The 27,247-nt window shown below is 43.8% G+C and overlaps 1 protein-coding gene and 1 non-coding gene across 4 annotated transcripts in view; both read left to right on the forward strand.

Moving 5' to 3' along the window:
- ZDHHC14 (zDHHC palmitoyltransferase 14) overlaps nt 1-27,247 on the forward strand; it is a 291,747-nt gene that overhangs the window by 116,077 nt on the left and 148,423 nt on the right. The gene's annotated exons all lie outside the window — the stretch shown is intronic.
- On the forward strand, nt 1,318-1,424 carry LOC132676460 (U6 spliceosomal RNA). Its single transcript, XR_009609030.1, has one exon. It is a non-coding gene; the product is annotated as a U6 spliceosomal RNA (small nuclear RNA).

Below are 27,247 nucleotides of genomic sequence, written 5' to 3' on the forward strand. Positions count from 1 at the left end.
TTAACCAACTGAGCCCCCCCAGGGCCCCCCCCCAAATTATCTTATTTAAATCTTAATACTGCAAGGTAAGTGTCCCTATTTTACATACAAGAAAAGCAAGTCTTAGAGAAATAAATTATTCAGGGCCATGCAACTGATGATCTATACAACAAAAGATCGCAGCCTTACTCCTCTGTGATTTCACCCCTTAAGACAAGATGAGCCACGGAGGAATGTGCGGTGTTGATGAACACAGGTTCCCCTGCACGAGGAAGGGGCAGCTCTGTTGGGAACTCCCCAACAGCTGGTTTGAGGTTTGAGTTTGGAGTTGACTCAGTGAGGAATTCGAAAGCTTCTGGTTTCTTAAGCAGGACAGTAAAACAACGACTCTGTGACCAGTGACATGCACAGAGATCGAGTGGTAGAAATACAGGCTGGGGGATCACACAGGTGGATTCAAAAGGTTTCAAACCATCCTCCTTCTGAATGTCCAGACGTTCTCAATAAACTTAAGAGGACGACAGAGGTGCTCCCTGGAGCATTGCCACTTAAAATTCTTCTGGAAGTGATAGCCAATTCACTTAGATAAGGAAACAAAAGCTATGATGTCGTGGAAAGAAAGAGGCAAAATGATTAGTTGCCAACATGTGATTGTCCACTTTCTTCCAGGAAGAGAATGAAAACTCAGGAGAACCAAAAGTGTTAGAAATAACGTAAGAGGTATCTCAGATGGCGTGTGACAGATTTTTAAAAAGTGCTTCCTCAGTTCAGTGACCAACTTAAAATATAATAAAAGTCATTAAGAATTTTAACCCAATGCCTAAGTAGTTTGCACGTAGGAATAAATTTTAAAGAAATGTGTGGTACCCATAGTGGGAAAAAAAGTTGAAGACTGAGAGGTACAAAAGCATGTTTGAATAAATGGAGAATTATATTAAATATCTAGAGAGAAAATTCAATACAGTAAAGATGTCTGTCTTCCCCAAAAGTGGATTATAAATTTAACACATGCTGCCTGAGTGATAGCATGATTTTGAGGGGAGAAATTTTTGAAATAATTCTTGAGTTCATCTGAAGGGAAAAAAAGAAGTATGTGTATATTTGGAAAAACTCAGAAAAGTAAGTAATGAGGGGGTCAAAGGATAGGGCATTCTTGTTTAGAAATAATTAAATTATTAATTGAATAATAATTAAAACTGTGTGTGGTTCTGATCCCGGGATAGAGAAGTTTATGACACAGAATAAGACCTAAGAATATGTAAGAATTTAATGTATCATAAACTCATATGGGCTTATGAGAAACTTTACATCAAACCTAGATTAATAATATTTTCATTTGTGCTCGCTTCGGCAGCACATATACTAAAATTGGAACGATACAGAGAAGATTAGCATGGCCCCTGCGCAAGGATGACACGCAAATTCGTGAAGCGTTCCATATTTTTGATGCTGGAGAGGATGTGGAGAAACAGGAACCCTCTTGCACTGTTGGTGGGAATGCAAATTGGTGCAGCCACTCTGGAAAGCAGTGTGGAGGTTCCTCAGAAAATTAAAAATAGACCTACCCTATGACCCAGCAATAGCACTGCTAGGAATTTATCCAAGGGATACAGGAGTACTGATGCATAGGGGCACCTGTACCCCAATGTTTATAGCGGCACTCTCAACAATAGCCAAATTATGGAAAGAGCCTAAATGTCCATCAACTGATGCATGGATAAAGAAATTGTGGTTTATATACACAATGGAATACTACGTGGCAATGAGAAAAAATGAAATATGGCCTTTTGTAGCAACATGGATGGAACTGGAGAGTGTGATGCTAAGTGAAATAAGCCATACAGAGAAAGACAGATACCATATGGTTTCACTCTTATGTGGATCCTGAGAAACATAACAGAAACCCATGGGGGAGGGGAAGGAAAAAAAAAAAAAAAAAAAGAGGTTAGAGTGGGAGAGAGCCAAAGCATTAGAGACTGTTAAAAACTGAGAACAAACTGAGGGTTGATGGGGGGTGGGAGGGAGGGCAGGGTGGGTGATGGGTATTGAGGAGGGCACCTTTTGGGATGAGCACTGGGTGTTGTATGGAAACCAATTTGACAGTAAATTTCATATATTAAAAAATAAAAAAATAAAAAAAAAGAAAAAAAAATGCAAAAAAAAATATTTTCATTTCAATAAGTGAGAATGTAAAAGCAGTGGAAAAAATGTCAGTGACCATATAAAATCAAGTGAAGTAGGCACTCATGGGCATCACACGAAAGCCAGGGGAGTTTGGTAGGTTCCACTACATAAATTTAAAACTTAGGTAGGGACACCTGGGTGGCTCAGTCGGTTGAGTGTCTAACTGTGGCTCAGGTCATGACCTGATGGTTCATGAGTTCGAGCCCCACATCGGGCTCTGTGCTGCCAGCTCAGAGCCTGGAGCCTATTTTGGATTCTGTGTCTCCCTTTCTCTCTCTGCCCCTTCCCTGCTCGTGCTTTGTCTCTCAAACATAAACATTAAAAAAATTAAAAAATGTAAGATTTGGGTCAAAACAAACTGCCTTTAATTTAAAGACCACACAGATGGAAAAGTATTTGCGAGGTACTTGTTAGACAAAAGGTTAATACAGAGTAAAAGATAAAATAGTGACTCAGTAGAAAGACAAGTTTAAGAATACGTATGGATGATTCACCAAAAGAGAAATACAAACGATAAACAGCAGAAACTGGTTTACCTCATTAACATTCAAAAAAATGGAAAAAGAGGACTCGTTTTTTAACCTGTTGGATTAGCAGGTGACCATCTAATCATAACCATTGCTGAGAGTGTGGGAAGTGAGCCCTGCTTATCCGTATATAAATTGGTGCACCTGTTTTGGTGAGCAGGTCAGTGGAAAATTTTTAAAAAGTTCTAAAACAGACAAAAAACCCCAGAATCTCCTTCACCTTAGTGTCCTATTCCAGGAATTCATCTTTACAAAATATGGTGATTCAACACGTTAGCAAAGAGATACAGACAAGGGTTCTCACTGAAGTGTTTATAATAGTACAAATGCCCAAACAGTCCCATTGCTTGTCTGGCATTTAAATTCCAAGTTCCTGAGCAATACAGACAGTGTGACCCCCTTTGGCTCCATCCACCTTTCCAGATGTCTTTGCCTGGTGCCTACCTCTGTCCCTCAACCCCCAGCAAAGTACCCGCACAGGACAGTCCTCTGCAAATGCCATTTGAGCAAACCCTGCTGTGGCCAGCCAGGCCCTTCTGTGCCAGGCACTGAACGGAGCCCGCTGCTTGAAATCGTGTTTATGCTGGTGGTGTGCCTGCAGCACCCTGCCTCCCTTCTCCTGCCTGAATTTTCCTGGAACCTTCCCTGCTTTATCATCCCACAACAATGGTCGGCTCCCCCTAAAGTCCTTTAGCACTTTGTCTGAATCTACCTTGCTCGGTCTGAAAGAGACGGATAGGTGAGGCAGAAATCAGGTATTTGTGAGGTCAGTAGACTGAGTGGTTGGGGCTGGAGAAAGTGGTGAGAGGGTGGGTAAGAGGAGGCAGGGCATGGAAGAGGGGCAGGGCATCCCGTGATGGTGTGTGCCGAGGGTCAGAGCCATTGCTGGCCATGGTCACGGTCATACATGGTAAGGGTGCCGCCTCCCACGCTGGGAGCATTTTGTATTGCCCCGCCCGATGCTATCCCCATGGGCACCGCATCCTGCGCTGTTCACGTTCACGGCTTTGTGAATGAAAGGAGAGGCACACAGAAGGTCCCGTCACCTCTTCTTGGCGAGCTTTTATCTTGTGGCGAAGCTAGAGCCCACGTTTGCAGCTTTTTCTGTATTCTTAGAGTCCAGGACAGGAAACACATTTATTCTCTGCTCCCCCACAGCACCTGGCCCGCTGCTTTGCATATAGTAGGTATTCGATAAATATTTATGGAGTGGCTGGTCGGACTAGGTTAGTGTCCCTGGAAATGGAAAGGAAGAAGATGAATTGAGAGGCTTTGTAAATGGAGAGACTAGGACGTGATGAATACATGATGATGAGATCATATAGGTTTCTTCTTTCACTTTTTCAAATCAGCTTCTATGAATGAGCTGAATGTGAATTTCTGCGTTAAAATTTAATTCGTTAAACTGAGAAATCATAAGGCTCAAAGCAACCGTTTTGGTTGCGAATCCCCGGGCCTGGGCCCCGTCCTCTGGCTCGAGCCTGGTAACAAGGCGCGTTGCTGACACGTGGCCTCGGCTGTCACCCCAGTAACAGCTCTGGCTCCATAAGCTGGCAGCTAAAAGGGACCAGGGATAGGCTGAGAGTGATTGTAATGATAGAGTCGCTAAGTGGCCAGCATTTCAATTGTAATCCGGAGGGTTAATTATTTTGATTATCGAATTATCTCTCGTGCTGATTTGCCATTTGCGGAAGCGCGCGGAGCTCACCCGCTCGAGCGAGTGAAGAGCCTTCTGGTTTCACCACAGGGGCTGCCTCAGGGAAGCCGGGTCGCTCCTCCCTGCCAGGACCACCTTCCCCTTAAACGTGACATCAGTCCCCAGCGGCGACTGAGCGCCAGACTGGGTGCCACCTCCCTTACCCCCATCCCGCCTCACCCCTCCCTGATGTCCTCGCCCACCACCTACATCTAAACCACCAGCACCTCCTTCCGAGCACAGGTGTCCCCACATCCACTCTGGGGCCAGGCGGGTCCTTTCCACTTCAAGCTCCGTCTGTCACCTCCCTGCTCGGAACTCTTCCTCTTCTTCCTCCCCTCCCCTTCTCCTTTCTCTTCCTCCTCTTCCTCACCTGCTTTCTCCTCCCCCTTCCCCTCCTCCTTCATGGCCTGGCTTTATCTCTAGTGCCCAGCGCAGTGTTAGGCACACAGTGGGAATGCAACATGTGCATGCATGAATGAATAAATGAATCCAAGAGAGGTGAAGAATGTCGCCCAAGTCACGTAGCTGGTAAGTCTTTTTTGACCCCACTCTTCACCCAAGGAGCTCCCCCGACCCCTGCGACCCCCTCACGGCCAGGGACAGCATGAACAATGGGACCTTCACATTGCACAAACATTCTCCTCTTTGGCCCCTGTTCCCTCCTCTCCCCCTCCTCTCTCTTCCTCTGTACCTCCCCTCCCTCCTGCCTTCTGACCTCCCCACCTCCCACGTTATTTTCTGGGACTCTGAAGACGTTCTGATGGCAGTGTTTGTTTTCATGTGTCACCTTGTGATGTGTGATTGCTCTCTGCTTTTAGGAAATCTGCCATATATGTTCTGTGCCCCATCAGGGTTGTAGCCTAAATTAGACCTTCCAGCTGTGTTTGGGTTTCAGGCACATTTGTGGCTCCTTCTATTCCCTTCGCTCCATGAGAGAGAGAGGAATTAGCCTCCCTGAACCCTTGGTGCACGGGCCTCTCCCTGTTTGTCCTCCTCCTCCGAGGGCAGGACCAGTGGTGCCATGGGTGGGGGGGGCGGGGACTTGAACACCTATTGTTAGTGGAGGGTTCCACAGAACCCTGCAAGCAGGAAAGAAGCTCACCGACCGGGGTGTGTGTGGGGGGGGGGGTGACTTACACAGCCCCGTAGCACAGATCTCGTGCTGGGAAGTAGTGGGAGGCGGGCACTGCAGCCCCGTGGTGAGGACCAGTGAGCAGGCAGAAACCCCTCAACCACTGCCAAACGGAGAGGACAGTCTGAGTCGTCTTGCTGGGACCTGCTCAGGGTCAAGAGAGAATGGAATCGGGCCTCTGACCCCCAGGGGGGTGAGGGGCTCTGTGGTGGCCAGGAGCTTTGCTCTGTGGGCCATAGCCACAGCATCCTCTCCTGGCAACTGATTGTTTCAAAACTCCCTGAAGCCAAAAGCGTGCCAATCAGGCACGTTTACCGGGGAAGACAGTCAACAGTATGCAAGCCCTCTGACCCCTTGCATCCGCAGCTGTGAGAGATGGCCCAGGAGAGCTTCCACCGTGAACATGACTCGGAGCCAGAGGACGCCATCAGGAGGAATTCTGTGTGGCCGCGGCCCTGGAGGTTCATGGTGTTCTGTCGGGGAACTTCGCCTCCAGCTCAGTGACATTGTCCTGTGGGTCTTGGGTGTTCGGGGTGGAGAACCTCTCCCAGGAGGCGGCCACCACCATGGCAGCCGTGCAGTAGACCAGCATACACAAGTGACATGCCCCTGCCCTCAAGCTGGTGGCTTTTGCAAGCTGTCCTCGTCCATGGTCACTGCATCTCTCTGTCACTTCAGTGGCTTCTCTTAGTCAACCAGCTGTGGCAACCCGCTTAGGTGTCAAAGCTTTAAGGCCCCCAAAGAATGGAATTGAGGGTTTTTTTAAATGTGGTTTTGCATGTCCTTGTTTGTAAGGAAGTGTGGTCCCCCAGAGGAGCCCTGCAGGGTCCTGGCTTAGCCATTGACTCTTGGTTGGTCTTGGGCATTTCCTTAGTTGCTTCAGCTTCACAACAAGTGGGCTGGACTGTCGTCTCTAAGGTACTGTAAAGTCCCTAAATTTTTGAATGGTCAAGGCCAGAGGGAGGTCACTGTCAGGCCATTTGGCTGTGGAATGCTGGGGCCCTGCCTTTGAGCCATTGATGCAAGGTGGGGGCCGGGCGTCTATCCTTGGATGCTGTCCACCCCCCCCCCCCCATACCATGGCCTCTCCTGCACCCTCTGAGGGGGTTCTGCAAGCCTTCAGTCTAGATATCCTGATGGCAATGACAATGATAGAGATGCACTCTCTCATCTGAATCTCTCAACCTGGGGGGGCGGGGGTGAGTGGGCAGGGCATTTGTTATCATTTGCATTGTTAGGATGGTGACCTGAGGTTTAGAGAGGACAGCCAGGAAGCTTGTGGACCAGACTCCAGGGCTCCTGCAGTGCCTTCCAGATCCATGCGAGAGACGAAGGACTGTAGGCAGATTTTTATAAAGAGGAACATGACTTCCTTTTCTTGTAGATTGTGGCCCTTTTGAGGACACCCATTCTCGTAAAATCTTCCAGTTCACTTTGTTTCATTAAGGCAGTTTTAAAGGAAATAACTCTGTAAAAATCTAATAAATCCAAAGAGAGAAAATGTTAAATTGCATTTTGTAGGCTCTAAGGTCTTAAATCCATTTCATTTCCTGAATGTATAATCTCAAATCCATTTCATATCCTGAATACATATTCTACATTTAAACAATACCAGGGACAGCCAAACCAATAGGCAAGTGATCAAATGCTCATTGACAACTTGAAAGTTTCTTCTTGTCTTCTTGACCATAAACAGACTGTATTTTTCTATCTCGTGTTTCCCTAGAAATGACACAGCTTGGAACTGGGGTTCTCAGCTCTTTGTTATAGCTGCGTCACACTATTAAATGGGGCTAAGTCCTCTGAGAGTGCCTCTTTGGGTTTGTTTTTCATTCTTTTAACATAGATCGAGAAAAACATACCCTAAGGAGCCCAAGAGTTTTTGCAAACCCCTCCCCTCAAAGCCTTCATTTGTACGTCCTTTGCCAAGCACTGAAGACTGCAGACTTCTGCATTTTGGAGCATTTAAATAAGCTCTAATTTTGTTGTCCTATGTAACTATGAGATTTTTTTTTAAAGTCATCCAAAATTGGATTGGAATGGAATACAAAGCCTTCTGCACTTCCTGTTTCATTCACTTAACCCAACAGTTTATGATGTCCATGCCATCATGTGTGGGAAGGAGGCAGAGTGGATGTGTGCTCTGAGGTGACACCAGATTTTATCAGGAGGTGGAAGCAGAAATGAACGTCGGCGATAAAGGTATAGAAGAAGACTATGCAAAGCAATTTGGGAAAATGTTGAGAGGTCCATATTAATGATTATGCCTTAATTATGTGGGCAGTACTGGAAAGCAAGTGGGGCATAAGAAAAGCCAAGGAATCCCTGCCTTACAGGCAGGTGGGGAGCAGTTAGAGGTTTTTGAGCAGGGGAATAACAACCAATGTGGGCATTAGTGAGAGAAATATGGTTCCAGTCCTGAACTTTGTCCAGGCCATGAGTTTTCTGATGCCAGGACCAGATCCAAGGGAGAGGGAGGGGCGTCCATAGTGACGCCAGGGTGCAGGAGTCAGCTGAACCAGCTGTAAGGGGTTGCTGAGGTCAAAGAACAGGATCAGTGTCTGGCCAGCCACCTCCTGGTTCGTACACCACTGCCCACTGTCTCCTCACATAGCAGAAGTGGCAGGAAAGGAAACTCTGTGGTCTTTTGTGAGGGCACTACTCTCATTCCTGAGGCTCTGTCCTCACGACCTAATCCCCTCCCAAAGACACCGCCCCCAAGTGCCATCACACTGAAGGTCGGGTTTCAACACCTGAACTTTGAGGGCAGAAAGACATACGTTCTGTACGTAGCATGCTAGGTGGTAGATGGGCTTATAGGTTGTTAGACTAGGTAAGCTTTTCTGAAAAATAGCACTCTATAACTTTAACGTGGTGTTTTCACTAGGGAAAAGCAAAAGAGCTTTCAACATAAAAAGTGACAAAAGAAAAGCCTGAATTCTTGCTATTCATGATGACCCATGTTTTCGAAAATAAAACTATTAAACGCCAAAATTGTATGTTTTCTTATTCTACACATCAAAATAGATCTTGAATATATTTTCTAAAATATATCAAATTCTCAGCAATCATTTTTGTAGACGTTTTGTAGTGGGTCACCATTTTGGGCATAGCTGCTGGACGTGGAACTCTATAATGGCCTTAGTATATTGTAATGTTTCAGTTGTTTTAAAGGAAGGATTAGAGAGCCTTTAAAAATGTTTTGCTTAGAGTGAGCTCTACGTTCGCATTATTGTTATACACTTTCTGTCGTGAATCCACAAAGCAGCGTTTAAATGGCTTCATTTAAGTATGGTGGGTGGATATGCAATAGTCGTTTATTGACTGTTTTAATATGAGGTATTTTAAGAACAAATTATATCTATCAGCTTTTTTTCCAAGAAGCTTGCACGAACTCAGCAAATTAAATAACGAACATTCTTATTATCAACACCTATAATATTCTTATGCTAGTAAAGGCCACACGTTGAGAAGACCAAACAAGTTTGGGGCTTTCTTCTTGCCTCTTTTTTCCTTCTCTTTCAGTAAAGCATAAAAGAACGAAATGCCATTTTGACGATTCCCTACCAGTCAGGCAGTGTGTGGGTGGAGGATGCTTTAAACATTCCTACTCACAGCAGAGAGTGTCTGTGAGGGGAAGAAACCACATAGATCAGCAGGGTGCCTTGCTGACCTAGAAGCGGTACAGTCAGGGACAAGGTAGGACAGCTTCACTAAGAAGGCAGGAGCAAACAGTCCAACCAGGGCAAAGATCAGGACACAGGAGAAAGCATTTGTGGTCCTCTTGTGCGTAAGGCCCATATCTTTATGTACATTGTTCCCAGTGGCACACCTTTCGTGGCTGGGAATGCCTGTTCTCCTGATAAAGCCAGTTCCTCGTCCTGCTATGTTCTGTGTTAGTGCCAAGAATCACAGACCTTCTGGGACTTCCAGGACTCCAGCTGTATCTCCTCAGTGTCCTCCGGAAGGAAGAAAGTTCGAGTCAGTGCCACATTGGCTCACCTAGGACTATGTGTGGGGCCCTGTGAGTGTAGGCCTTGTGTGGCTCATATAGTATGCGGGTCTAAGAGTTCCATCAAGGAGGGCTGGTCCACTGCCACAGTGGAAAGTAAGTCACCCCTTCCCACGCTCTTAAGGTTGAATTGTGTCCCCTGCTCCACAAAGATATATTGAAGTTCTAACTCTCAGAACATGATCTTATTTGGAAATAGGGTTTTTACAGAGATAATCAAGTTAAGATGAGGATATTAGCACGGACCCTAATCCAGTGTGATTGGTGTCATAAAAAGGGGACATTTGACACAGATACAAACACACAGAGGGTAGACCATGTGAGGCCATTCAAGATACAAATTCCTGTGTTGAAATCCCAATGTCCAATGTGGTGGTAATAGAAGGTGGGGCCTTTGGGAGGCCTGAGGGACATAAAGGTGTACTGTTCACGGACGGGATTAGTACCCTTATAAAAGAGGCTCCAGAGAGCTCCCGAGTCCCTCCCACCACGTGAGGACACAGCAAGAAGTTGCCAGCCATGAACCAGAAAGTGGGTCCTCACTAGAATGTGCCCATGCTGGCACCTTGATCTTGGACTTTGCAGCCTCCAGAACTGTGAGAAATAAATTGCTGTTGTTTGTAAGCTACCTTTTGTTATAGCATCCCGAAGGGACTGTAAGACACGGGGAGAAGATGCCATCTGACTGTAGTGACACATGTACAAGCCAAGCAAACCCAAGCATTGCTGGCAAACACCAGAAGCTAAAAGAGACAAGAAGGGATTCTCCCCCAGGACCTTGAGAGAGAGCTTGGCCCTGCTGGCACCTTACTTTCAGACTTCTGGTCTCTAGAACTGTCAGACCATACATTTCTGTTTTTTGTGTCACCTGGTTTGTGGTACTTTGTTGTGGGAGCCCAGGAAATGACTGCACACGCCAACTTGCATAATAAGCCTTCAAAGGGGTTCCTTTTACACCGGTCACAGAAACCAGACTCATTATTTCCTTCCTCCATCACCTCCTTTTTATCTTTTCTTCTTATCTTCCCTTCTTGGGAACACACTGACAAAACATTTTGTGGGTGTTGAGGGAAGGTGGGGTAGCAAAGCAGAGATCTCGAATTTGCTCTGTCTGCTCTGAGTAGGATGGATTAGGGAAAAGGGAGAAGATTGCTGAAGCCTGTGCCTAAGGGAGACCAGGCACCGGGGGCCTTGGCGGGTAGAGGGCCAGGTGGAGGGGGGATGGGCGGAAGCCAAGAGCCCTCCTGGAGTAGGGCAAGGAAGGAGACTGAGGTGAAATACAAAATGACTTCAAGATTTTGGACTTCACAGCTCTCTGATTTTGAGACTTATTCCTTGCTTTGGAGAGAGATTACGGGGACAGTAATGAGACAAGTAGGAAGGAGTTTCCATTTTAGGAACAATTGTGGGTTCCATCGCCAACATGATTAACTTCAGTGATTGGAAAATTACATGACCTGAGCTGAAATCAACAGATGCTTAACTGACAGAGCCACCCAGGTGCCCTGGAAAAGGTGGAGTTTTTAGGGGGTCTCTGGAAGTTCAGTAGTTATAGAGAGTTTGAAAAGTATAGGTTTGAATAGATGGCAGAATTTTGGCATTCGCGGATTTGGGCTAAGTTTGTACTATCCTGTGAGTACTCCCCAAGGGCTGGGGTCTAAATGAAGCGATAGTGGGTCTAATGACACTACCTCATGCCGAGTGTGGGCAGCGTTACATGTGTAATGTGTGTACCACAGTGTGAATCCCATGAGGATTTGGTTGCAGTGGACAGCAACCAAACGTGGCAGCCCAGAACCTCTATCACATTTCCAAGAGTACTTGAATTTGGGGATTTGACAACTTGAGCTTTATGAAGATAGTGCCAGAAGGAGTCAGCCAAGAAGAAGCAACGCCTGTGAGCATACGGTACAGGATTCTAGGATCAGAGTTAGTGCCAGCTTTCACCCCAACCCCCCCATTTCAGCAGTTGAGGAAGCAGAATCTCAGTGACTTGCCACCAATCAGACAACTGAAGATAGTGGGTCAGAACCAGAATCCCGTTCTCCATGGCTCTTTGTACCACCCCAGTCAGCAAGCATTTTAAAGTAATTACTGTAGGGCCAGCACCGTGAGACCCTCTTTCTCCTTCTCGTAGTCTACAACCTAATCAAAGAGGTGAAGTCAATATCCCAGCATTGTTAGGTGAAACAGTAAGGGACAGCAGGAGGCAGCAGGCCCTCCTGTGGATCCTTTAATTCAGAATACTCCTCTTTTCTTCATCTATGTCCTGTAATAATAATATTAATAATATTTGTCTTCTGAACTAGTTTTGTGAAAATATTTTCAAAATTGTAAAATGCACGACGAATGTCATGTTATTAGCAATGAGGAGTTCAGAGATATAAAAGACCAATGTAGACTTGCAGAGTGGAAGGCTGAACGCAGCCCCATAGTGGGTAGAATGTTGGCAGAAGGCTCTGGTGGCTGAAGAACGTGTCCAGGAAGAAGGGGTGTGAGCAGGGGTGGGAGAGTGTGCCTTGGAATGCAGATTGATCACACTAGCTGGGATGGGGACTGCCTCTTCCAGCCAGTTTTTGGGTTCAAGTCCAAATCATGGTGACTTAAGGGATTTGGTGCAGGAAAATACCAATATAGATATCATCGTTGTGCAGGTGCTGTTATTTTTATTTTTGGAAGGCCTTTAAGGCACATTGTCTCTGGAATCTTTTAACAGCGTCCATCCCATTGAGCAGGGAGGAAAAGAATCTTACTGAAACAGATGTTCACATTTTATTCATTCTCCTTCTTGTCCCATTTGGTTTATGTCTTTTGCATGTATAAAAGTTAAAATAAAAAATAGCAGATTCAAATGAAGGTGGTAGTGTATCCAGCATCTTGGGACTTTAGTGATAGATGAAAGCTACCCATCATTCTATCTGTATCTACTTTACATTGCCTTTCATGGCCGTTTTGCAGGGAGAGCAGAGCAGATTTTGACCCCATATGCTTAACACTCATTCCATTCATATGGGTTCCTAATGGCTTTGGTAACAAGGAAGTGTGTTTGACACTGTTTTTGTTTGGGGTTAGATGATGTATTCAGTTCTGAACTTGAAAAAAAAAGAACAAAACAGAGAATACTGACAAGTCTGCCTGGTTTTAATCCCACTCGTCTTCTGCAGCTCATAAAACTCTTAGAGCTAAGCTTCCACAGGGGATCAGAGGACATTTTTGGTGTGTGGGCACTGCTATGGTGTCCTTTGCCATAGAGCAGCATTCGGTCTTAATCCATCAGTCCAGACCTACCTCACTAGGAGGAGTAAGCTACTGACATTTCCCAAGGACGTCTTTGAGGTAGACTCATGGGATGAGAGCGACAGGAAGGTTGTGTGCCATGTCGTATGATGTACTGGTTTTGCTATTCAAAATTATTATTAAAATATTATTAAAATAATAATAACAATATTATTAAAATAATAACAATATTATTATTAAAATAATAATAATAATTATTAAAATAATAATTATTATTATTCAATAATAATTATTAAAATAATAATTATTATTATTCAAGAATAATCCTAAGCATACAAATGTCCACCTGCTTATAATTATGGTGTAATATTTAAGAAGTAGAGATTTGTTTGGATCTCTTAGGTCTGCAGCTTTTAGGAGACCAATAAATTCATTCACTTATTCATTCAATAAGTATTTCGTGAGGACTGGGCATTGTTCTAGCAATGAACAAGAAATGAACAAGTCCCCACCTTCAATGAACCTACATTATAATGGGGTAACAGACTGTAAACAAATCCACAGTTATTGTGTAATGTAATATCACATGATAGTTCTGTTGAGGGAAAATTGTGAAGGCACTAGATTTGGGGTGATTATGCTAGTTTTATTTTATTTTATTTTAACTTGACTGTAATTAACACACCATGTTACATTAGTTTCAGGTGTACAACTTAGTGATTTGACAAGTTTCTACATTATGCTATGTTCACCACAAGTATAGCTACCATCTGTCCCGTTGCATCGCTATTACCGTATCATTGTATTCCTTATGCCCTGCTTTCATTCCTGTGACTTACTCATTCCATAACTGGAGGCCTGTGTCCCCCCTCCCCTCCACCCATTTTGCTCAACCTCCTCTCCCCTCCATTCTGGCAACCATCAGTTTGTCCTGTGTTCTTATGGTTCTGACCCTGCTTTTTGTTTGCTTATGCAGATTGTTTGTCTTTTTGGTGTTGAGTTGTATACGTTCTTTACATATTTTGGGTATTAACCCCTTATTGGTTATGTCATTTGCAAATATCGTCTCTCACTCAGCAGGTTGTCTTTTTGTTTTCCTGGCTGTGCAAAAGCCTTTGGTTTTTGATGTAGTCTCAATAGTTTATTTTTGCTTTTGTTCCCCTTGAGACCTATCTAGAAAAATGTTGCTACGGCCGATATCAGAGAAATTACTGCCTGTGCTCTCTTCTAGGATTTTTATGGTTTCATGCCTTATGTTTAGGTCTTTAATCCATTTTGAGTTCATTTTCGTGTATGGTATTAGTCGTCCAGTTTCATTCTTTTGCATGTAGCTGTCTGGTTTTCCCAAACCTTTTTATTGAAAAGACTATCTTTTCCCCATTTTGAATTCTTGCCTCCTTTGTCATAGATTAATTGGCCATGTAAATATGGGTGTATTTCTGGGCTCTCTACTCTGTTCTGTTTACCTGTGTGTCTGTTTTTGTGCCAGTACCATACTGGTTTGATTACTACAGCTTTGTAGTAGATCTTGAAACCTGGGATTGTGGTGCCTCTAGTTTTGTTCTTTCTCAGGATTACTTTGGCCATTTGGGGTCTTCTACATTTCTATACAAATTTTAGTATTTTTTCTAGTTTGTTAGTATTTTGATAGGCATTTCATTGAATCTGTAGATTGCTTTCGGTAATATGGACATTTTGACAATGTTAATTCTTCCAGCCCATGAGCATGAAATGTCTTTCCATTTGTTTGTGTCATCTTCAGTTTCTTTCATCAGTGTTTTATAGTTTTCAGAGTATAGGTCTTTCACTTCTTTGGTTAAGTTTTTGCTAGGTATTGAGTTTAGGCTGTTTTAGATGGTATATTCAGGAAAGGCATCTTTGAAGAGGTGATACCTCTTTCTGCTTTGAAGAACAAAAAGAGGAACAGAGTGTGGAATTGAGATGTCCGAGTATCTGGTAAAGGACATTCAAGGGAGAGGGAACATCTAGTGCAAAGGCCTTGAAGTGAGGTGAAATTGGTATATTTGAGGGATGGCAAGAAGTTTGGTGTGACTGGAACTCATTGAACAAGGGGAAAGTGGTAGCAGATGAGGCCAGAGAGATGGCCAGGCACTAGATCAGACAGGGCCTCATAGACCGTAGTGAGGATATTAGATTGTGTTCTGAGAATAGGAATTCACATTTACATAATCACTCTTGCAGGGGTATTGAGAGAAGAATGTAGGAACGTGGGAGGAAAGGGAGAAAAGCAGAAGTCATGCAGAAGATACAGATGACAGAATAAGTGTGGATCTCACTGGGGTCATTAATGGAGACACAGGAAGCAGCTGGGAGGTAGACTATCTTGACAGTTGACGTGATTTGCTAATGGGTGAATTTGGGTGTGGGTATCAGGGGAACAGCCCTGTTCTAATTTTCCAGTTAGAGATGCCCATGGGTCACAGTTGCTAACCCCAACCCCAGCCCCATTGCCCCAGAAAGAATATGACCTGTGGCAGCTGAGTCCATGGCCCCTTCACAAAGGGGAAGAATGAGCAAAACCTTAAATGGCTTTCATGGTTTAAAATAAAAGCTTAAATTTTAAATGTGATGCATTTTGGGTGAAGAACAGAATAAAGATGTTGCTTGCTTTGTATCACCTTTTTTAAAACCTTTCCTTAGCAACCTTTCAAAACCACGGCAGATGTTCCTTAGAAAAATAAACCAAATGGCAATTTCCAGGAAAAAGAGACCCATTATCATGGGCTCATTACGAGCTCCATTATTTAGCATATTGGAAGGATCGGGCTTAATTTACAGTTTCTTTTGCAGGAGAGGAATCCTAGGCAGAATCGGTATGGTTAATAAAAGGCAAATAATAAAAATTCAGATTTTCCTCTCTTCAGTGTTGGTATTTGAAATTTTTACTAATTTTCTTGTAGAACTAATACTCAGTGCTGGGTAGACTCATTTTGAATTTTCTGTTTGCTTTCCTTTTGTTCTGTTATTATTTCTTCCTTTATTGAAGGCTGTTTATCAGATTTTTTCCCCTGCAAAAAATAGTTTAACATACTTTACATGGCTTCTAATTTTTTTCTGAGACAACTGTGTTATTGCAACTAGGATATTATTGTAAAAAAATTGTGCAAAATCAAAACAATGTGACTTGGGGGGGGGGGGTGTCAACCATTTCTTGACCTTTTCCTGAATGAATAATTATCCAGGAATCTGTTCTACTCTAAATTAGCTGTATCACTGAATATTTTCTTGTTCTTTAAGATTACATTTATAGCCTGGGATTAGGTGTATTTCATTGCACTGAAATTTAAACTTTGATATTAAAACTGTTTAAACTCTTGTTTTGTATCTATGAACACATGAAGTTATTAAAAAGTGTTTTCATGTTCAGAGTGTTTCTACATTTCTAAAGTCAATATTGTTTTAATTTTGGAATACAAAGACAATACTGATTTCCTCATATGAAGATTTAACATTTCACTGGTTCATGGAGCTGGTAGCTTTGCCTATAACAAGGTATCAGTGGTTGGTTTTATGATTTGATAAGATCGTCATTCTTCAGTTGACACAATTTACTCAGATTCTCCTTTGTTGACAAGGATATAATAATGTTTTACTTCTCCCAAAGAGGAGATTCTTTAGGATATAGAACTCTATGTCCTGGGCTGGAAGAGATTCTGAGGCTAAAATTCGCCTTTTTTTCTTTTTTTAAAGTTTATTTAGTTTGAGAGAGACAAAGACAGCATGAGTGGGGGAGGGGCAGAGAGAGAGGGAGAGAGAGAATCCCAAGCAGGCTCCACACTGTCAGTGCAGAGCACAATGGGGGGGACTCAAACTTACAAAACCACAAGATCATGACTTGAGCCAAAGCCAAGAGTTGGATGCTTAACCAACTGACCACCCAGGTGCCCCTGAAATTCACCTTTTGACCACACCTAGCCCACCCTGAACATTGGGCATTCATGCACTTACTCAACAGCATTAAACAGTAATGGCAGCGGTTCATTAACCAAGTGGTGTGTGTTGTAATCCACTCAACAGTCTTGCAATGTTGCTCTTATAACAAAGAAAGAAATTGAGATCAGAGATGGCTGTCTCAGGGCCCGCAGGAGTTGCCAGCAGGACCAATGTTCACACTTGTGGCAGGGAGGCTACAAAGTAGAAGACAGTGCAATGCTTTCCTGCAGGGTATGCACATGCTAGAAGGGAAGACCAAGAAGGTAATTCTATGAAACAGTAAAAAGAAGACTATATAGAAGGAGGAACACCATAACTATGAGCTGACTGCTTCACATCAGCACTGAGAGGGTGGGTAAGAGAGCCATCAGACTTTGGGGGCATGAGTCAGCTCGTTGAGGAGATACCTTAAGGGGAATTCAACTAATAGCAACCATTCTGAATGGTCCTATTCATGGGTGCCAAAACCTGTCTTGGCAATAAAGCTTGTGCTCCCAACCCCACATTTCTGCATACTGTCCCTACTGCCTGATTCCTTACCCCTCACCACTCACCCATCCTCCACCACGGAAGGTTCATTTACAGGCTTTGCTTCTTGCTGTTGGGCAGCCCCTTTACGAGTGTCAGGAATGCTATTCATGGCGTATAGTTTTTTGTTGCTTTACTTTGTTTTCAAGCCACGTAACCAACTATATAACCTCGATCAGGATGCTTTTGGTTGAAGTAACAGAAAGCCAAGTGCAAATTGGTTTAAACAATAAGGAAACTGATTGGTTGACATAAATTGGCAGCCTGAGACAGAGGGAATCAGTGTTGGTTCATCTGGCAGGTAGGTGAGTGGTGTGATCAAGGACCCGGGTTGTTTCCATCTGTCTACTTTGCCTTCCACAATGACAACTTCATTCCATGATTGTTTTCCTTGTAGGCTTAGGATGGCTGCTGCATGTGGACCCACCACTTCCTCGTTAGGATCATCTAGGGTCAGACGTATCCTGGCTTCCTGTTGTTGCTTGTAAGAATAAGGAAGGATTTTCCCAGAAGCCTCCAGTGGTCCTCTCATTGCATCTCTTTAGACAGATGTGGTTCACACTTCCATTCCTGAACCACTTACTGGCAGGAGAGGATTCCCTTAGATCATACATACCTACCTTTTCTTTTTTAATATATTTTTTAAGTTTATTTATTTATTTTGAGAAAGACACAGTGCAAGTGAGGGAGGGGCAGAGAGAGAGGGAGAGAGAGAATCCCAATGTGGGGCTCGAGCTTACAAAACCATGAGATCATAACCTGAGCTGAAACCAAGAGTCAGACACTTAACCCACTGAGCCGCCCAGGTGCCCCTGTGTGCCTACCTTTTAAGCTGAGCTCAAGTCTCCAAGCCAAAAGCTGTTGCTTAGTATGGACAGAGTTTAATGATTGCAGAGTCAAGGGTAGTATCCATTACACAAGACTCAGAGCCACCAGTGTTTTTTAGGACATGTGTGTCTTATTATCCATCCTCTTAACCAGGATTTGGGGCTGATGAATAGTTGATACGCATTGCTACAAAATGAATTGCCTAAAATTATTAGAAGCCAGGTGGTAGACAATCTGAAAACATGAAAACATGCTCAGCCTCATTAGTAATCAGGGAAATGTAAATTAGAATCACAGTGACATACTATTCCACTCCCACTAAATTGGCAAGGATTACGAAGTCTGACAATGCAAAATGTCAGCGATGATGTGCGTGTGGAAACAGGACCTCACAGGTCCTGCTAGTGGCAGTGTAATTTGGTATTACCACTTTGGAAAAATTCGTATTAACTTTTAAAGCATGCATATACCCTTCGACTTAACAAAAACATATATTTTATAATTTCTTCAAGAGACATGTTTGAGAATGTTCTAGACAATAATGTTCATAATAGCAAAAAACTGGACACAATCTAAGTGTCCCCAAACAGGAGAACAAACAAATGCACCATGGTGTATTCACGCAATGGACTGACATACAGCAGTGGAAATGAAGAAAATATAGCCACATGGAATCACATGGATGCATCTTAAACATTTTAATATTCAATTTAAAAGAGTGAGTTCCCAAAGACTACTATATACAGTAAAATACCATGTTTATAAAACTCAGCAGCAAGTATATGTACACAATATATTGTTAGGATACATCCACATGTGGCAAATCTATGTTTAAAAGCAAGGGTGGTTATCTAGGTAGGGGTAGTTTAGAAGGTGGGATCCAGGAAAAGCACCAAGTTGACTCCAGTGATAATTGGTGATGAGCTCTAATCTTTAGTAGGTGTAATGAGATCTAATCTTTAGTGGGGCAGGATATGGGGTGTCTGTTTTCTTTGGGGCTTCATAACCTCCTATCTATCCATCTGTCATCCATATCAAAGGCCACATAATAATTTTTAAAGCATAGGCTCACTGAGCTCTTAGTAAGTGTGACTCATTGCCATTGGGTGACAAAGTAACGGGATTCTTGTAAGAGGAAGCCATTTCTGTTGAATTAATTAATATCCCATCAGGGAGCAGATCATCATGTGGTTGGGGGAACCAGTGGCTACAATCTATTTAGACCTTGAAAAAGTCTCTGATCAACTCTTTCTGGCTGGGGAAAATATTTACTCACGTATAGGGAGACAGCCATCAGAGGTAATAAATAGATAAAGAAGTAGGAATTGAATGAGGCTTCATGTATGTGTAGAGGTGTAAGCTTTTTCATTTCTGTAGTGATCAGTCAACATTTGCCTCATAGCATACTTTTAATGAATGATTTGGAAGAGGAACACACAAGCAAGAGAATCCCCTGGCTAGAGGGAACTCAGAGTGCAGCCAGGTGGTGAAACATTGAGCAAATGAAGCTCAAGCTGAGGACTTGTTTCACTCAGAAATAAGACAGATGAGCTTTAGGGTAGACAGTACACCTGTTTGGTGGTTTCTGCTTCTGGGTTAATTCCCCCCTGGGCCTTGATGCTTGGTGGGAGGACACTTGTAGCTCCTGTGGTTAGGGGCTTTTGCTAACCGAGCCTGTAATAGAATCTCTTAATGGTTAAATAACACGTTCCACTTCTGGTGGAGGCGGGACTTCTGGTGTCATTCGCTTGATTCAGCACAACCTTTTAATCCTCCCACTAGAAACTTCCCGTGTCTCACTCAAAATGTAAAGACAGACTGAGCCAAGTATTCAAGTCACCCTCTAACCCCCCAGTGACTACATTGAACAATTGTGACTTTGTCAACCTCTCTCTGTTTCCCCTTTAGTAAAAGGAAAAGGGTTGAACTAAATGATTTCTGATGCCTCTTTCAGATCCAGTGTTCTGTGGCTCTGGGCGTGTCTTTGTAAAGAACCGCATGTCCTCCCCACCTCTCTTGGAGTCAGCAGAGGCTAACGCGCCTGCTGTCTTTCTCACACTGTCCTTTGTGCTTCACATAATGCAGACCTCTGTAATTCTCTACATCTTTTCTCAGTTGTATTAATTATGTTCCAGGCACCTCTCCCCAAACCATGCAATTGATAGTAAACTTAGCAATGACAAGCTAGAACTTTCTGGAGTGTTTCCAGAGCATACTGGATATAGAACTTAGGTGGTGTGTGAAAACACCTGTCAACTTTAGAGAGCCTTCAGAGGCTCCCTTATTCGAAACTTATCCATAGATAAGTTTTATATGGGTCTGGGTGAAATGTTGGTGTGAGATCTTGTCTACAGCTAAAGGAGAACCATCTCTCTGGATGTTGGGTAGTAGATACCACTGTGCTTGCCCAAAGCTTCCTAAACATCTGGATCCTTAGACGCAGAGTGAATGAGACCATTGATAATTGGCACTTGGGACAGTAAGGGTCTGGTTCGTCCTGGTCTTCCTACTCTTAAAAGGTCCCCTTTCCTCAGTGTCCAAAACCCCTCAGGTACAGACATGAATACACACACAGGCACGTTATCTGTTGCATTAGTTTTCTCTTGAGCTCTCTTCACCCACCTAGGATACCACTCGGCCACATATGATCTAATTCCTCAGCACTGGATAGTATGGACACTGCCCTCTTCCGGAACTTTCTCCCTTTGGCTTTCTGCTCTCATGGAGTCTCTGCCTACTTTCTGACTATTCTTTTGTAGTTCCGTTTCTGATTTTTCATTCTGCACCTGCCTTCCAAAGTTTGCTGTTCCCAGGGTTCTGCCACTGGCCCTCTTTGCAGTCTCCAAGAGGAGAAGCAAATGCAGATGTTCACATGGGCCTCGCAGGAAGCCCGGATGAGTGAGGCAGAAGGGCTTCCGGGGATGCTGGGCCTGCGCAGGCTGCAACAGGCTCGCGGGCATGTGTCTCATCCACGGTATGACTCTGTGCTTCAGCAGGAAGCCCCACCCATCTGGGGGCCAGACTTGACCACCAGACCCTGGCACTTTACTGACTTCGGCTGTCAGGTGAACCTAGGCTGCTGCTTGCTGCCCATGTTTTGCCATTTCCTTTAAAACTGTCTCTCTTTTTAGTATTTAAAAAAAAAGTGATACAAATAATACAACTTTTTTTCCATCAAAATTTACCTTTGTGGTTCAGAAATAGAATCACGGGAAGCCATTATCCCTGGTTCCACCTTCACCAACCCGTCCCCACCCCAGCACCAAGGTCTCCTACCTCCTAATGCACAGTTGTCTAAATCTGCTTTTTCTTTTTTAAGTTTATTTCTTTATTTTGAGAGAGTGAGAACAAGAACACGAGTGGGGGAGGGGTAGCGCGAGAGAGAATCCCAAGCAGACTCCGTGCTGCCTGACGCGGGACTCAAACTCCCGAACCATGAGATCATGACCCGACCTGAAATCAAGACCTGGATGTTTAACCGACGAGCCACCCAGGTGCCCCTAAATGTTTCTAAAGTTCAGATATTTTTTGTGTGAGTTCCAGAGCCACACTGTGGGGGCAAAAGGCCCGGATTACTTAACTCATGTTTCCACCCGGATGGTGGTTCCAGGCATCGCTGGAGTCAGAAAGGATTTCAAGGTGTGAAGCAAGAAGAATCACCCTGCGCCAGATACTTGTCTTAGTATATTTGCTTCTTGGTGTCATCATCTGTGAAATACAGCTAACCGCTGTGCACAGGGTGGAGTGTCTATGCAGAGTGTGGTAGAGGAGGTGAGATACCTAAGGAAAGAATTTTTATGTAAAATATGTCCACTTGTGGACATTGTCAGTGCTCAGCATATTTCATTTCCGTGTTGGCTTCATGCATGTTCTGAGTGTTATTTCTTTTTTTTTAATTTTTTAAAATGTTTATTTATTTTAGAGAGAGAGAGAGAGACAGAGAGCGTGAGTGTGGGAGGGGCAGAGAGAGAGAAGACACAGAATCTGAAGCAGGCTCCAGGTTCTGACTGTCAGCACAGACCCAGTGCGGGGCTCGAACCCACGAACCGCGAGATCATGACCTGAGCCGGGTGTTATAATTTCTTTACGTGCTGTGAATTTCTAGAGGACTCGTGTGTGTGTGTGTGTGTGTGTGTGTGTGTGTGTGTGTGTGTTTAGTGTAGCACCTAGGACAGTGGCATAAGCAAGCGATATTTACCAATGCTTGTGCCATTGACTGGATCACGATAGCTGGTAGTGAAGGTGTGGGTTGTGCCTTTTAGTCTTGATTTATTAGAAACAGATGTATAGACAACAAGCTCTAGGTTGGGAAGTGATGAGCTGGAGCATTTCAAAAGGTAATAATCACCTACCTCGAGTAAGAGTGACAGGCACTATCTCAAGCACATCATGTGTGTTAAATAATCCACGTGCACCAATACACAGCTCCCTCCTGCAGTAGGTCCAGTTATTACCCTCACCTCAGAGTTGAGGAGACTCAAACAGAGGGAGGTTAAGTAATTTGAAGCCACATGGCAAGTAAGCGTGGAGCAGGGTTTTAATGCGCTCATCCTGATGCAGGGTCCATGCCCCTGGCCGCCAGCTGTCTCAGGTGGGCTGCCTGCCGGCCCACCTTGCCCACCCGGAGCCCTCATCTTAGCTCACAGCTGCATATGCCTCTTGAACGTCAGGATCTCTGCTCCTGATCGGGTCATTTCCTCCCTGAGGATTTTTGTGGTCCGTTTTTCAAGGATGGTGCAATATGTCTGTACTATGTAGACCACAACCTGCTCTTCCTGACACGCCCAAGCGTGTACGCACCATAGACTTCTTGTGGGAAAGAGAGCCATACAAAATAAATTGCTTATTTATGAAGTGGGTGTGCTTTTTGGAACAGATCGAAACATATCTGTTTTTCAGTATTTGTATTTTTTTAATTTCTGCACTCATCAGAATTTAGGATTTGGCTACACTAAACATTATTGAAGTGTTTTTCTCACCCTTAGTGAGGAATTAGATACTTTGCGTAGCCCAGGCAAATATTTTTCCTATAATCTCAGGAAAAGCCTGAGTTGCTGCTTTTGTCGGCAATTAATTACTTCATTATCGATGACAGGAAGTTCAAAAGAACCCAGAAAAGAAACACGATCCTGTACTGCAGAACCCAGAACAAGACATGTGTGTACCTGTCCTATCAGTGTCCTAAAATTGTTTCTGCAATACTTCGTTAAGTAAAGCATCCACTTCTAGATAAGTAGAGTTGGTGCAGTTATTCTTAAGGACGTTCTTTAGGTGAGGACGCCAGGAGAAATGGCCCCAGCTGCTTGGTTACATCTTGCTCCTAAGCACAGATTGCTCTTAATAGCTCACTGTTCTCCGTAAGATGTAAACAAAATTGACTATTCAGCACCATTCTCCTCTCTTACTGTCATTAGCTTCCGTAAATGTGTACTAAAACCTCGGGAGTTGTCATTGATGTGCCTATAGTCAAGATGTTTCCCAGCTGTGAATGTGGGGGTAGCCTCCCATATCTGCGAGTAAAGCCAGCGCTGGTCATTTCAAGAGTCAGGGTCAGATCTGATGGTAATTCAGTTGTTTCTGAACATTTCCGACCCTTACCTAACTGCTCACAGACTCGTGCCTCTTCTTACCTTTTGCTGATTATTATTTACACTGTAAGGGGCACCTGACTGAATGCCGCATATACATTTACTTCATTTACATTACTGTTATTATTGTTGTTGTTGTTGTATTTGTATATTATATACCATATTATCATTATTTATGATTGTTGTTATTATGTGATGATTATTACTTCTGTTTTACAAATTAAAAACAGAGGTTCGGAGAGGTGGGGTAACTTACCTGAGTCATACAACTAGTAATAGAATTAACAATCAGAATCCAGGCCTTTTCTGATCTGAAGGTGAGGCTCCTTACCCAGCCATCGTGGATCTTGAAGGGAACTTAGCAATGTTGATTTCCAGCCCCTCATTTTGTGGTTGAACAAGGAAGGAAGTGTGACATGCCCAGAGTCTCACTTCTGTCTTTGGTCTTTGGACCACCATGCTCTTCCTGGCACCCCAGTTCTCACCCTTTGCCTCAGACAGTGGCCAGTCACTCCCACAGGTCAGCCTGAATGAGTTGACTTCCCTGGAATTGGTTCTGTTATAGAAACAAAACGAGTAAGGTTTTCATTAACAAGTATGAAAACGTAGCTTCAGAGATTAAAAGAAAAAGACATGTTGAAGGCAAATGGGTATAAATTTTGGGCTCACCAATTCCTTTTGGAACGAACAAACCAGCAAGCTCACGGCCAAGCACTGCCTGCTGCTGTCCCCCCCACCCGTGTTCTCGGGGTGCAACGTGAGATCAGGAGGCACCCCTCCTGCCGTGTCCTGGAGGGAGTTCCATTTCCACATCCAGAAGGCTGGTATGACAGGAGTTTTCCTCTTTCCACACCTGTTGTCATTCTAACTTGTGCTCAGTTGGCTGTGCCCAGAGCACATCCCGGATGTTCCCCTGTGGCCTCCAGACTCAGGGCTTCCGATGAAGGAGCAGGGATGGAAGACAGTTCTGTAGGGGACAAAATATCCTCCAATGAGGATAGCAAAATATATCCTCCAATGAGATTGTTGTTTAGTATTCAGATCTCACCAAGAAGTCAGATTGGAAAGGGTCCCCAGGATCCCCAGTGTATACAGTGGTCCCTCCCTTATCTGTGGTTTCAGTTAACTCGTGGTCAACCAGGGTCCAGAAGGGGATGATCCTCCTTCTGACCTCTCATCAGCAGGTCAACATAGCCTAACACTGCATCACAATGCCTTCCTCAGTCACCTTATCATGCGGGCATGTTGTCATTTCCCATCCTCTTCATAGGAGCAAGCGGGACAATAGGATGTTTTGACCACATTCACATAACCTCTATCACCGTATATTGTTATAATTGTTCTATTTTATTACTGTTAGCCTCTTACAGTGCCTGATTTCTAAATTAAACTTTATCATAGGTGTGTATAGGAGAGAACATAGTATATGCAGGGTTCAGGACTGTCCACAGTTTCAGGCATCCCCTGGGGGGTCTTGGAAGGTGGTCTCCTCGCAGATAAGGGGGCACAACTGTACTTTATTTTCGGTGTTTATTAGTGGGCAGTGGGACAGAGAGGAGCGAGTTATGACAACTGTCACACCAACTCGAAGGAACCCCTGAGAGAAGGGAGAGACCCCCGACTCTGAGCCCCGAAGCCTCTTGACCACTGGAAAGTCTTGCTGGTCTTGACATCACGGAGGCCAACCAGCCTCTCTTCCTGCATGTGGGTGGGAAATGGCCACCTATGATACAGGCACTGAAAACACACCTGAGTAGCCCATTCCAAGAACATGAGAGAGTCTGGGGCTGTGGTTCTGGGGAGCTGCACTTCGGGAATAATTCCACAGTTCAAGTTCTGGTTCTTGACTTGGCAGGTGCTGGGACTCAATGTTGTCCTGGCGTTTGCAGAAGTGTCTGTAGCAGGGGCCTTACAGATATATGTAGTATCAAAAGGATGTAATTGATTTAATGCAGCCATTTTATAGTGATCAGAATATTCTTTTTGCCTCTCTAGCGTGTCCTGGTCTAGAGAAATTGGATTTGTGGTTGGAAGGTTGTTATGAGTGGGGAACAAGAGAATGAAGGGAGAAATGGCCTCAAATAGCATGTCATTTGAGAATGGCGAGGCCTGATGCATCACCCACAATTGAGTATATTCCTGCCTTCCTGACTGAGCACCTCTCTGAGGGATGGTCAAGATACACACTACAAACTTCTGTCTCACCAAATCTTTTTCATTCTCTTTTGAGGAGAGCACAGGGTAACTGATTGCATTGTGGCTTATATGATTATGATTATATTCAGGCCTTCTTCTCTGACCTTATGCCAGATCATGCACAAGGAACTGGGAGCATCCAAAGTTTCTTTAGTTGTACGTTTTCAAACATCTCTTGTGTTACTTCCAGAGCTGCTTACTAGCACCAACTGCATACACACACACGCACACACACACACCTATACATACATATGTATATATATATACATATATATATGTGTGTATATATATATATGTGTATATATATATGTGTATATATATGTATGTATATATATATATATATATGAAAATGTTTTATGGATATATACTATACATACAGAAAAGCGTATAAATTTTCCCAAAGTTGATACATTTTCACAAAGTTATTGGAGTCACGGAGTCCTCACTTAGAGCAAGAAATAGAGCACAGCCTACACCCCACAAGCCCTTTTAAGCCACTACCCCGTCTAGAGGAACTGCTGTCTTCTAACATCATGGTTTTAACTTTGCCTGTTTTTGAGTTTTCTATAAATGAAACTCAATGCACTTTTACTCAACATGATGTTTATAAGCGATGTCTATGTTGTGTGCAGCAAATAGTATGTTGATATCATTGCTGTATAATATCCCATTATAACAACATATCATTTATTAATACATTCTACTCATGAAGGACATTCGAGTGTCTTTAGTTTGGTGCTATTATCAATAGCGTTGCCATGAACATCTTGTATACGTCGTTAGGGTGAATTGGCTAATCTCCCCAGGTTTGCTCTCTTAAGATAGTTTTCTCTCAGAGTTCTGGGAGTATGCTGTTGTCACTCCCCGGACGGGTTATAGGACCCTGTGTGCCCTTCCTGCCATACCATGATGCCATTGGTGGAGCTGGCCAATCTTTTCCAGCCAGACTGTAAACCCATATCCTAAGTAATCCGTATTTATTAGTTGAATGAATGTTGTGATGAGGGGCTGGAACCTGGGTCGCAGTACAACATGAAATTGTGCAAGGAGGGACAAATTAAGGAGAAAGAAGGTCAAGTCTGAGATGCAATCGAACAAGAGAACTGAAGGGCTAGAAACTGGGGACCCTCCGTCGTCCTTTGTGGGGGTGCATTTGTCATGAGAACCCAGGAGATGCATTAAGTTAATAAATGTGTAATCACTCCAGCTGTATCTGTCACTTTCCAGAAGAAACCTGTGCCCACTGTACCCAGCCCATCTACAGTACACACACTCCACAACATGGCAGCATGGGGGGAGAGGGCAGAGGCACGGTTTCTTTGTTTTTCCTTTCAGAAAGTTCTAGCAATGTAGTGAGAATGAGTACTGAGAGCTCCAAGGGCA

This window comes from Panthera onca, chromosome B2 (assembly GCF_046562875.1).
Source record: "Panthera onca isolate mPanOnc1 chromosome B2, mPanOnc1 haplotype 2, whole genome shotgun sequence".
Taxonomy (NCBI): Eukaryota; Metazoa; Chordata; class Mammalia; order Carnivora; family Felidae; genus Panthera; species Panthera onca.